The sequence below is a fragment of the Salmo salar genome, chromosome ssa09, assembly GCF_905237065.1.
Source record: "Salmo salar chromosome ssa09, Ssal_v3.1, whole genome shotgun sequence".
In the NCBI taxonomy this organism is placed as follows: Eukaryota; Metazoa; Chordata; class Actinopteri; order Salmoniformes; family Salmonidae; genus Salmo; species Salmo salar.
In genome coordinates, this window is record NC_059450.1 from 13,916,273 (window position 1) to 13,927,420 (window position 11,148).

At 42.8% G+C, this 11,148-nt stretch overlaps 1 long non-coding RNA gene across 1 annotated transcript; it reads left to right on the forward strand.

The window, feature by feature from the left end:
- Window positions 1-2,333: 2,333 nt before the first annotated feature.
- LOC106610757 (uncharacterized) lies at window positions 2,334-4,058 on the forward strand. Its single transcript, XR_001329964.2, has 2 exons — window positions 2,334-2,479; window positions 3,154-4,058. It is a non-coding gene; the product is annotated as an uncharacterized lncRNA (long non-coding RNA).
- The last annotated feature ends 7,090 nt before the right edge of the window (window positions 4,059-11,148 follow it).

Genomic DNA, 11,148 nt, shown 5'->3' on the forward strand with positions numbered 1-11,148 from the left:
TTGCTAAGATAAGTGCTCTCATCGATGAGAACAGTGAGTTTTGGCCTAGTGCTTTTGATGTTGGCCACCAAAGCCTGTCTCATCTCTTTTGATATGAAATATATATTGTCTGAACATGTCACGTTTGAATGTAGGACTCAACCCATGTTACCACCGTTGACCTTCTCAAGGTCTATCAGCCCAGGATGGTCAGTGAAAGGACGTTTTTTTTTGGTGACATAGTAAGCCGTTCGGAAGACAGATTTGGTAGAAAAAATATACTCTTAAAAAGCGAGCATCCAGCTCTTTTGCAGCTCTTTTTTTAAAGAATTTCCTGTGCAAGTTTATGGCTCTGTGAATCAGTGTTCATATATTTTATTTTGCAGAGATCCCATTTTTTTGGCTTTGTCTGCACAAATGGACCAACTCTGTCTATATATCCCAAGGCAGTAAATGAGGCTAAATTAAATGTTTTTCTGCCAGACAAGGCTCTGCTGATAGCCAGGTGTAGCAGTGGTAAGGGGTTGGGACTGCTGTTGGGACTCTGCTGTTGGGACAGCTTTATGTAGGCCCTAACAGTTTGTGAGCATTTGTGAAAATTCTATTGCAATATAGAGTGGGAAAATGACTGTGCGTTTGGACAATTAATAGACACTGCAAAGTCTACAAAGAGAGTGCACAATTTTGCTAGTCATGAGGCTGGGAGATAGGGAACCGATCTAGCTGGCTAGATAAAGTCAAATTCATGAAATTGCTAGGTGGATAGTATTACAGAGAAACAAAAAAAAAAGTTGTATTTATTGATTAAGAAGGAATCAAAAGGCTACATAGCTTAATCAAATTCATTTACAACATACCTCCTGCGAGTCCTTGCCTGGTAATCCTTGCCTGGTCCAGTCAGTGTGCTCACTCCGCAAAATAGCGCTGACAGATCTTTTCTATAAATAATTACAACAGAATGTGGGCTAAAAATGAAGTTTAGTAATTAATTTAACATCTGAAAAATAAAAAATAAACTGGACAAATCTGAGGGGACACATGCCCTTGTGCCCCATTTGGCCACTGTCTGCCACTGGGAGGATGCTCTTCTGCATCCTCTGCTGAAGTAGGTAATTAAGGGGAGGAGGACACTCCTTTGTTCACCTATTAATTCATTTACACTATCCTAGACCCCTCGACTACTTAGTGGTTTACGGGTCACGGAGGAGAGGAGGACAGTGGAGTCAAGGAGAGGATGGCATAGCCGCTGCAAGATGTTTTGAGTAGGGGGTGCTGACTGAAAAAAAATCACCTTTATAATAAAGTTACTATTTTTCCAATATTTCTCTATTTTCTTTCTCTCTGCATTGTTGGGTATGGCCCGTAAGTAAGCATCTCACTGTTATTTCACACCTGTTGTTTATGAAGCATGTGATGAATAAAATTTGATTTGATTTCAACTCCATCTCCACCGCAGCCCCAGCACCCCTGCTTCCTGCAGCTATGGAGGATGGGCTTTAGACCACTTGAGAATCTCCCAATGCCAACCATAAAAACACAGTGACATTTTAAATGCTACTGCTCTTTCACCATTTCAGCTACAAACAAAACAACTTCAACATTTTCAAAACTTTATAAATTATAACTATTTACATTTTCATTAATTAGCATAAATAAGCCACCAACAGTAATATTATAGGCCTAACTCTAGAACCGTTCAAGCTAGAGACACCCAACCAACTTTCACCTAATCCAGCTATCCTTTTCTATCAACCATATTACTTCAAAACAAACTAGCAAGCACAAATTTTCTTTAGGAAATGTACTTTTCTAGTATTCACTTGACCTTAGTCACCGCCGGTGAATTATAGCTTCTACGGACAGGGAAGGTACATATGAAACGAGTTGCATTGTGGTAAAAAACGTATGTTTACCGCAAGAGGTCGATATAAGACCTGCTTATGTGTAAAACTTTTCTTTGCCATTTACCAGGCAAAATATCACCATAAAAATATTTTGAACAACATTAACTAGACTACTTGTATAATTATTATTGTTTGAAAATTGTCCCCATCATGCTCATGGAATCAACCTTCTCTGAGGAGGAAGGTAGAGAGAATAATTGTCTCAAACTCTAAAAATTGTGAGAGTGAATTCATATTTAAAGACAATGATTATAAACACAAAGGCTTTTTGTATTGCTGACAGTCACACCCTAAGATGTATAAGAAGAGGTCTCAGAGGTGTAGTTTCTGGGATGTTTCTGATAAACTGTAGGTTTCCATTTGATTGGAAGGCTGTACAGGTGGTTTGGGGGATGCGCAGCGTTGCCTAACGTCACGCTCGGTGGTGGTATAAAATCCCCTGGGTTTGTCCTCCAGTCATTCATCTTGAGAAAAGCCGGAGGCAGCATAGCTATATTACGCGTAATTGTGGCTGGGAAGAAACCGATAACAAGATGACTAAAATTGTTATGGCTTACATTGGATTCCTTCTCCTTGCAATGCATTTTTCATCACAGGTAAGACATTTTCTTTCAAAAATACTTTTTACTATGTTTGTTTTAGATTAACCCGGATTTGAATTAGGCTACCCATTATTCTGGAGAGCAAATGTATTTCAACAGGACAGGTGTAACGTTCAATATGGCTTATTAATCAGGCTGAAATTTGTTACCGTAAATCTAAAATGTATGATTTTCGACATTGACAAGCGAATGATGGCGCGTATAATTAACCTCAGATGTTTTCAGTAAGTATGATTGACGACATGTTGGCAAAATCTAGCGTTCCAGCGCAATTTGGAACTGACGCCTCTCTTCAGATAGGCTACTTAGTCCTCGATCTAAAGTTACTACAACATGCATAGGCTGGCTAATGTAATTTTAGCGCGACTGTCTTTATTTCTTATCCTTGACTGCGCAATTCAAATGCAGGATGTTGCCCGTTACCCTATAGGCTATAGAAAACATTGTCCACAAGGTGATGGCACTTACATGTCTTTAGTTTTCTATGGTGCATGTTGTTGGAACATATTGCCGTAGGGCTCTTGTATTTTTACTGCCTAGCTGACCGTTTGCCCTTTTTAATTTAGTCGGACGAAAGTGAAGTCTTATTTATACTTGTCTGATTCGTCAAATGTTTCAGGTTGACGTGTTTTTCACATGTGACAAGCCCCTCTGCTCTCCTGTTTTAGGTCCACGCGCAAAAGGCTAGCACACAGTCCCCTGCCATGAATGCTACGACCAAAGCTGGCGGCGCGAGTTCTAACATGACCAAGATGCCCGATGTCGCCAAGAACAACACCATTCCCAAAGGAGCCAGTGCGTCCTTGCAGTCCAGCTCGGTCGCGCTCATCATACCCATCCTGGTGGGGGGCTCTCTACAGGGGCGCTTCTAGAGGGCTGTTGATCACTGAACAGACACCGGCAAGACTGTAACATCAGCTGCCTAGATGGGGCAAACTGTTTTACTAAGGGTACATACAAAAAAAAATTCAGAAAGGCAGTCATGTTCGCACATAACCGAAGAGATTCGGTCGAGTTGCGTGCCGGAGGAGAACCCGTTTCTACTTCACTGATGGGAATTATTTACCCTCACACCTTCCGGCCGCTTCAAACCAGTAGGCCTACACTCCTCGCACACTGGCCCCATGCCCATAGGCCGACCGGTACGGTCCTCTCCATGGAGGCAGTTCATGATAAGGATCAGTCCATGATGAGGATGTACGGAACTCTGCACTTTGAACCGTTTGGTCCCGCTGTTCCAGTGTAGCACAGGGGGTAGTTTAGGAACTTAAGAAGTTAACATGTCTAAAGAAATGTTGGTTGAGGCACTTCGAAAATAAGGTATAAATGAATCTGTGGCACATGCACGAACAGTGGTATTTCTGCAACTGCAGTGACTACTTTGTCAGAGGCTTGATGTACACTTGTGATATTTATTTCTAGAATATGAGATTGTTTGAGTTGGCATATGTGAGATTTAATTGTATAAATCAGTGCTGTGATATGCTTAGATTATTTGTTTTTAAGGCCTGTTTAATTAAAGCTCTGAAATATAGATTAATCGTGACGCTTTTCTTATATAATAAAAATACTTTGACATAATTTTGACTTCTCCTGTCTGTAAATTATAATGCTAGACCTGCCAAGTAATTTGCTCTGTTCCACTGTCTCCAGCCCCTTTATTGATCACATAGCTAAGACCAGGGATTTACTCAGGTAGACTAGGTTTGATGTGCCACAATTTAAATCCTTCTTTTAGAATGGGTTATACGAATGTTTGCCTTTGGCCAGTTCTAGCATTTATGCCATGTCAACTAGGACATGACTTGTCTTGCATTCCTTGTGGCCAAAACAGTGCAGTTTCCTGACAGTTGACTTGTCTGCTTTAAATCGAGTTTACTTTACCCTAGCTACATTGACCTTTGTCTCACCTTTCCAGAGGGGTCATGGTGTGTAGACTGTTCATATGCTACAGACAAGTTGGAGGCTATTCAGACTTCTCACAAGATGGTTGTAGAGAAACGGAACGCTGTTGTGTTCGCGAGCTACGTGAGTAGACTGGTTTTCAGGATGTCGCATGGTTTTACATACACTCACCTTTCACACCAGCACATGCGGTGGAGTGACAACTCATCCAATGCAAAAAAAAAATGGCTTAAACTGACTTTATGGGGATTCAATGCTAATTGACCTTAGGGGGGTTGAAATGCTGTACATTGTAGTAATTTTCAATTGGTTTTTGGGGCTTACCTGTTTTGCATGTTTGGCATTGTCACATCAGTTTGTTAAGTGTTAAAACCACATGCAAACACGGCCTGTTTTTGCTTTAAGGCAGATCCAAAACACAGGTATTTCAGCCTACCTCAGTGCTTTCTGTGGTGGGGTAGCCAGCGGAAAATATGTGGCGTTGGTAATGTTCTCTAGTTGCACCATGATTATCTCTGTTCTGTCACTTGTGGGGAGGGTAGACCTTGAATTCAAGCCCCTTGGGTGCTACCATAGTTACATTAGAAGTGTCCATCCAAGAAAGCTCAAGGTCATTGGCCACAGATAAAATGACGTCAAATCACGTTATCTACAGTAGCTTTGGACTGTCAACATACTTTCAAAATCTGAGCTAGCAGTCATGAATCAAGTCGACAATCTACTGGCAAATCCTTTTTAATCCTTGTCATATTAAGAGAAATTATAGTGCATCGGTGCTCACCGGTCATTGGACATAAACATTACACAAGTTGAAAATCGCAAATTCAACGGAGTGGTTTGGAAGGAATCAGTAAAAGTGGCTAACTGCAAGCATTGCAAAGCAATCACTAGCCTGCTATTGTTACATGAATTAAGTTATCAATGTTCTTAAACAGAACTTAAATGAAACTACTCAGTCTGCCCCCCAGAGGGTGTAAGATTCTGGTTGAATGAAGCAGACGGAGAGCCAGAATGTTTATTTACGAGAGCTCTAAAATCCATATAATGTACGAAGCCTTTTATATTAACACACACACACACACCCAAATGAACTCGCATCAGTAGAGAACTCCACCCGGCTTTATGCGGCTGTATTTTTCCACAGTACAAATGCATTCATTATCAAACCTTGCCACCTGTCTAATAATCTCCTGCCAAGTAAGCCGTTCCCAGGCCGTTGTTTCTCTCCCTAACTTAGGGAGGCCTCTTCTCCTGTTCCTTTCCCAAGGTCGTCTTATCAACTCTGCCCTGCTCATTTTGAAGTGGTAACAGTGTCTTAGTCTTAAACAGTCAACTCACACACAGTATTGGATTATAGTTTTTAACATATTATTATAGCCTTATACTTGCTAATACATTTCAACAGGTTATATGGTTTCTGAGTGAAATCATTTAGTCAAACCTTTAATCACATAATTTCCATTACAGCTATTCAGTGGAGTGGCTGTGTGGTCCCAAATCTGGGATTAAGTGTTTTCCAAGTTTTAAGTTGATTAACATTCAACATTGGCCGTGCTGTCAATGAAGCATGATTTGTGCCATGCTCAAAACAACTGACTCGGATCTGCGAAATCTTGAACTCACTGAAGTGAAGTTAACTGGGAATTCTGTAAAAAACTAGCTCCGCCTGGGAAATACGTTTTGAACGGTCATCCAACTCGGAATTGTAAGTTGGGAACTCAGGCCTCATTCTAGAGCTACAACCTGAAGATCAATGACGTCATGATTTGACCTTGTTTTTTTTTCCGAGATCCCAGTTGTCTTGAAGGCACCATACATCCAGAGAATGCCAGACTTTGATGAAAAAATTTGCCCACGAAGGTCCGCCGTGCCACCTTCCTGTTCAAGTGAGCACAGCACAACAAGGTGAGTCCAAAAATGTTGTGTATGCTGCTGCGTAAGTGATGTAATATGCCAGGGAGATATTTGTACTGTAGCTAAGAAAGTAATACTAAGTGTATGTTGTGTAGTAAACTGTTAGTAGCCAATGTGATTCACCCTCATAATTTGATCTATTTACCCATCTTTATTTCACCTACTGTTCTGACTTGGTGGTGCACATGTAGCCTATAACCTGCTTTAGAGAGATGTAATCATCGAGATTTCATTGTCTGCTTATATGTCCCCTTAATTTATCCTGCGGTTCTGAATTGGTTTACAGGGAGAATACCCTAAGAACGGCCCATGTTCTGATTTCTGTCGCTGTACATTTCAAAAGTGCTAAACAAATAGTTATATTGACTACGTCAATCCTAGCTCGCTCATTAATGTCTTAATCGAAATTTCTGGTTTGCCTCTTATCTGCTTTTTGTCCCCTTATGCCATAGTTTGTACATCTCAATTGTCATTAGAAACCACATTTGTTTAAGCTAGTCAGCCATATCAGCTATGTTTCTTTAAAGGCAGTACATGAGGCTGAATGAACTATTTGGCTGCCAGACAAGGCTCTGCTGATAGCCAATAGCCAGGTGTAGCAGTGGTAAGATGTTGGGACAGCTTTATGTAGGCCCAAACAGTTTGTGGGCACCGTTTGTAACTGTTATAGTGCAATTCATGTATTGCTTAGTGTTGTGTAGTGGCTTTTCTCTCATGCATCCCACTTTTTATTATTATTGCCCCAACAAGATTTACATGCTAAAATCGCCACTGGTTCCAATCGAGTAGTTTCGTGTCCCTCTTCTCCCTGTGAGCAAAGTATCTTATCAGTTACGTAAACCACCTACACCATGGATTCTATGCATCAACCAAATGGGTTCATCTCCTTAAATCCTTGTTTTCCTGTTTTTGATGAGCGATGCTCCGTCAAGGTGTATTGGTTTGAAGCAAGATACAGGTGCCTGATGGTTTGCACCAGTTCATTTACACCTTGTCGGGAATCAGAACTTTGCCATAGATGTGCAGTAGCGTTGTTCTAGAAACAAAACAGATCACCTTAAGATGAAACAAGTCCCTCTGACATTTCTACTTGAGCATCGCTAACAGGGCCTCAAGTGATTCATATGTAAACTCAGCAGAAAAATAAACATCTTCTCACTGTCAACTGCATTTATTTACAGCAAACTTAACATGGGTAAATATTTGTATGAACAAAAGATTGAACAACTGAGAGACAAACTGAACAAGTTCCACAGACATGTGACCAACATAAATGGAAAAATGTGTTCCTGATACAAAGGGGGGGTTAAAACCAAAAGTAACAGTCAGTATTTGGTGTGGCCACCAGCTGCATTAAGTACTGCTGTGCATCATCTCCTCATGGACTGCACCAGATTTGCCAGTTCCTGCTTATTTTTTTGTTGCTGAGTTTATCATTGGGGCTCAAGTTTTCCATGGTCTGCACACAGCCTCTTGCTGTGGAAGGTGTTTGCATTGATTTTACATCCATTTGTTTTAATTTGAATCCCTCTCTTTTGCATCCCTCTCCTCCCTGCATGGTGTTTCCTACTTCACCACCTTTGAGGTAAAGTAGTCTTTTTATCATAAGACATCTAAAGGAACAGCATGAAAGCTCATATCTGCTTGTTGTACATGATAGTTATGGTGTGTGCATTTTAATATCATTTTGATCCAAACCTAAGCTCGAAGTGAAACAATTGAGCACAGCGGTCGGGCTGGTTTACGAGGCTAGGAAACACTGGGACTAGACGATGAACTGGCAGGTGATATGTGTAAAGGTTCTAAGTTTTTGGCTTTCCATATGCCCCAGTGGCTGTGAAAACAAGCACCAAGGATGGTTGAACTAAACTCCTGATAACTATTACTTATTTGAAAGGTTGAGAGGGAGCATTAGAACCATTGTAAACCAGATTTGCCTTTGGGGCCATGTTGAGGAGGGATTCCATTCTGAAAGGTCAACCGATAGCATCAGGGAGCAAACAACCATATTGACCTTTGATTATTGCTCATGCAGTAAAAAATCATGACCCGGTGAATTTGCATTAACATAAAAAGGCAACAAGCACTTCCTATAGAATGCAGATAGTCCGGGTTGCCAATGTGTGGGGGCACCGGTTAGTCGGGCTGATTGAGGTAGTATGTACATGAATGTATAGTTAAAGTGACTATGCATATATAATAAACAGAGAGTAGCAGCAGCATAAAAGAGGGGTTGGGGAGGGGGCGCACAATGCAAATAGTCCGGGTTGCCATTTGATTACCTGTTCAGGAGTCTTATGGCTTGGGGGTAAAAACTGTTGAGAAGCCTTTTGGTCCTAGACTTGGCGCTCCGGTACCGCTTGCCATGTGGTAGTAGAGAGAAAAGCCTATGACTGGGGTGGCTGGGGTCTTTGACAATTTTTAGGGCCTTTCTCTGACACCGCCTGGTGTAGAGGTCCTGGATGGCAGGCAGCTTAGCCCCAGTGATGTACTGGGCCGTACGCACTACCCTCTGTGGTGCCTTGCGGTCGGAGGCCGAGCAGTTGCCGTACCAGGCAGGGATGCAACCAGTCAGGATGCTCTCGATGTTGCAGCTGTAGAACCTTTTGAGGATCTGAGGACCCATGACAAATCTTTTTAGTTTCCTTAGGGAGAATAGGCTTTGTCGTGCTCTCTTCACGACTATCTTGGTGTGTTTGGACCATTCTAGTTTGTTGGTGATGTGGACGCCAAGGAACTTGAAGCTTTCAACCTGCTCCACTATAGCCGCGTCGATGAGAATGGGGGCGTGCTCGGTCCTCCTTTTCCTGTAGTCCATAATCATCTCCTAAGTCTTGGTTACGTTGAGGGATAGGTTGTTATTCTGGCACCACCCGGCCAGGTCTCTGACCTCCTCCCTATGGGCTGTCTCATCGTTGTCGGTGATCAGGCCTACCACTGTTGTGTCATCTGCAAACTTAATGATGATGTTGGAGTCGTGCCTGGCCACACAGTCGTGGGTGAACAGGGAGTACAGGAGGGGACTGAGCACGCACCCCTGAGGGGCTCCAGTGTTGAGGGTCAGTGTGGCAGATGTGTTGCTACCTACCCTCACCAGCTGGGAGCGGCCCGTCAGGAAGTCCAGGATCCAGTTGCAGAGGGAGGTGTTTAGTCCCAGGATCCTTAGTTTAGTGATGAGCATTGATGGTACTATGGTGTTGAACGCTGAGCTGTAGTCAATGAATAGCATTCCCACATAGGTGTGTTCCTTTTGTCGTGGTGGGAAAGGGCAGTGTGGAGTGCAATAGAGATTGCATCATCTGTGGATCTGTTTGGGCTGTATGCAAATTGGAGTGGGTCTAGGGTTTCTGGGTTAATGGTGTTGATGTGAGCCATTGCCAGCCTTTCAAAGCATTTCATGGCTATGGACGTGAGCGCTACGGGTCTGTAGTCATTTAAGCAGGTTGATTTAGTGTTCTTGGGCACTGGGACTATGGTGATCTGCTTGAAACATGTTGGTATTACAGACTCAATCAGGGACATGTTGAAAATGTCAGTGAAGACACCTGCCAGTTGGTAAGCACATGCCCGGAGTACACGTCCTGGTAATCCGTCTGGCCCAGCAGCCTTGTGAATGTTGACCTGTTCAAAGGTCTTACTCATGTCGGCCATGGAGATCGTGATCACACAGTCGTCGTCAAGACACATGTCTTGCTCCCAGACAAACTAAACAACTTCTTTGCTCGCTTTGAGGACAATACAGTGCCACTGACACGGCCGCTACCAAAACCTGCGGGCTCTCCCTCAATGCAGCCAACGTGAGTAAAACATTTATACGTGTTAACCCTCGCAAGGCTGCCGGCCCAGACGGCATCCCCAGCCGCGTCCTCAGAGCATGTGCAGATCAGCTGGCTGGTGTGTTTACGGACATATTCAATCAATTCTTATCCCAGTCTGCTGTTTCCACATGCTTCAAGAGGGCCACGATTGTTCCTGTTCCCAAGAAAGATAAGGTAACTGAACTAAATGACTATCGCCCCGTAGCACTCACTTCCGTCATCATGAAGTGCTTTGAGAGACTAGTCAAAGACCATATCACCTCTACCCTACCTGACACTCTAGACCCACTCCAATTTGTTTACCGCCCCAATAGGTCCACAGACGACGCAATCACACTGCACACTGCCCTAACCCATCTGGACAAGTGGAATACCTATGTAAGAATGCTGTTCATCAACTACAGCTCAGTATTTAACCTGTTAGGGCTAGGGGGCAGTATTTACACGGCCGGATAAAAAACGTACCCGATTTAATCTGGTTATTACTACTGCCCAGAAACTAGAATATGCATATAATTATTGGCTTTGGATAGAAAACACCCTAAAGTTTCTAAAACTGTTTGAATGGTGTCTGAGTATAACAGAACTCATATGGCAGGCAAAAACCTGAGAAGATTCTGTACAGGAAGTGCCCTCTCTGACCATTCCTTGGTCTTCTTGGCTCTGTTTATTGAAAACTTGGGATCTTTGCTGTAACGTGACACTTCCTCCGGCTCCCATAGGCTCTCAGAACCCAGGAAAAAGCTGAATGATGTAATTCCAGCCCCTGGCTGAAACACATTAGCGCCTTTGGTAAGTGGTCTATCAGAGGACCATCAGACTGAGGCGCGTGCACGGGGCGACACCATGTTTTTATTTTCTCTCTCTTTGTACTAAAACACGATTTCCCGGTCGGAATATTATCGCTTTTTTACGCGAAAAATTGCATAAAAATTGATTTTAAACAGCGATTGACATGCTTCGAAGTACGGTAATGGAATATTTAGAATTTTTTTGTCACGAAACGCGTCGGGCGCGTCACCCTTC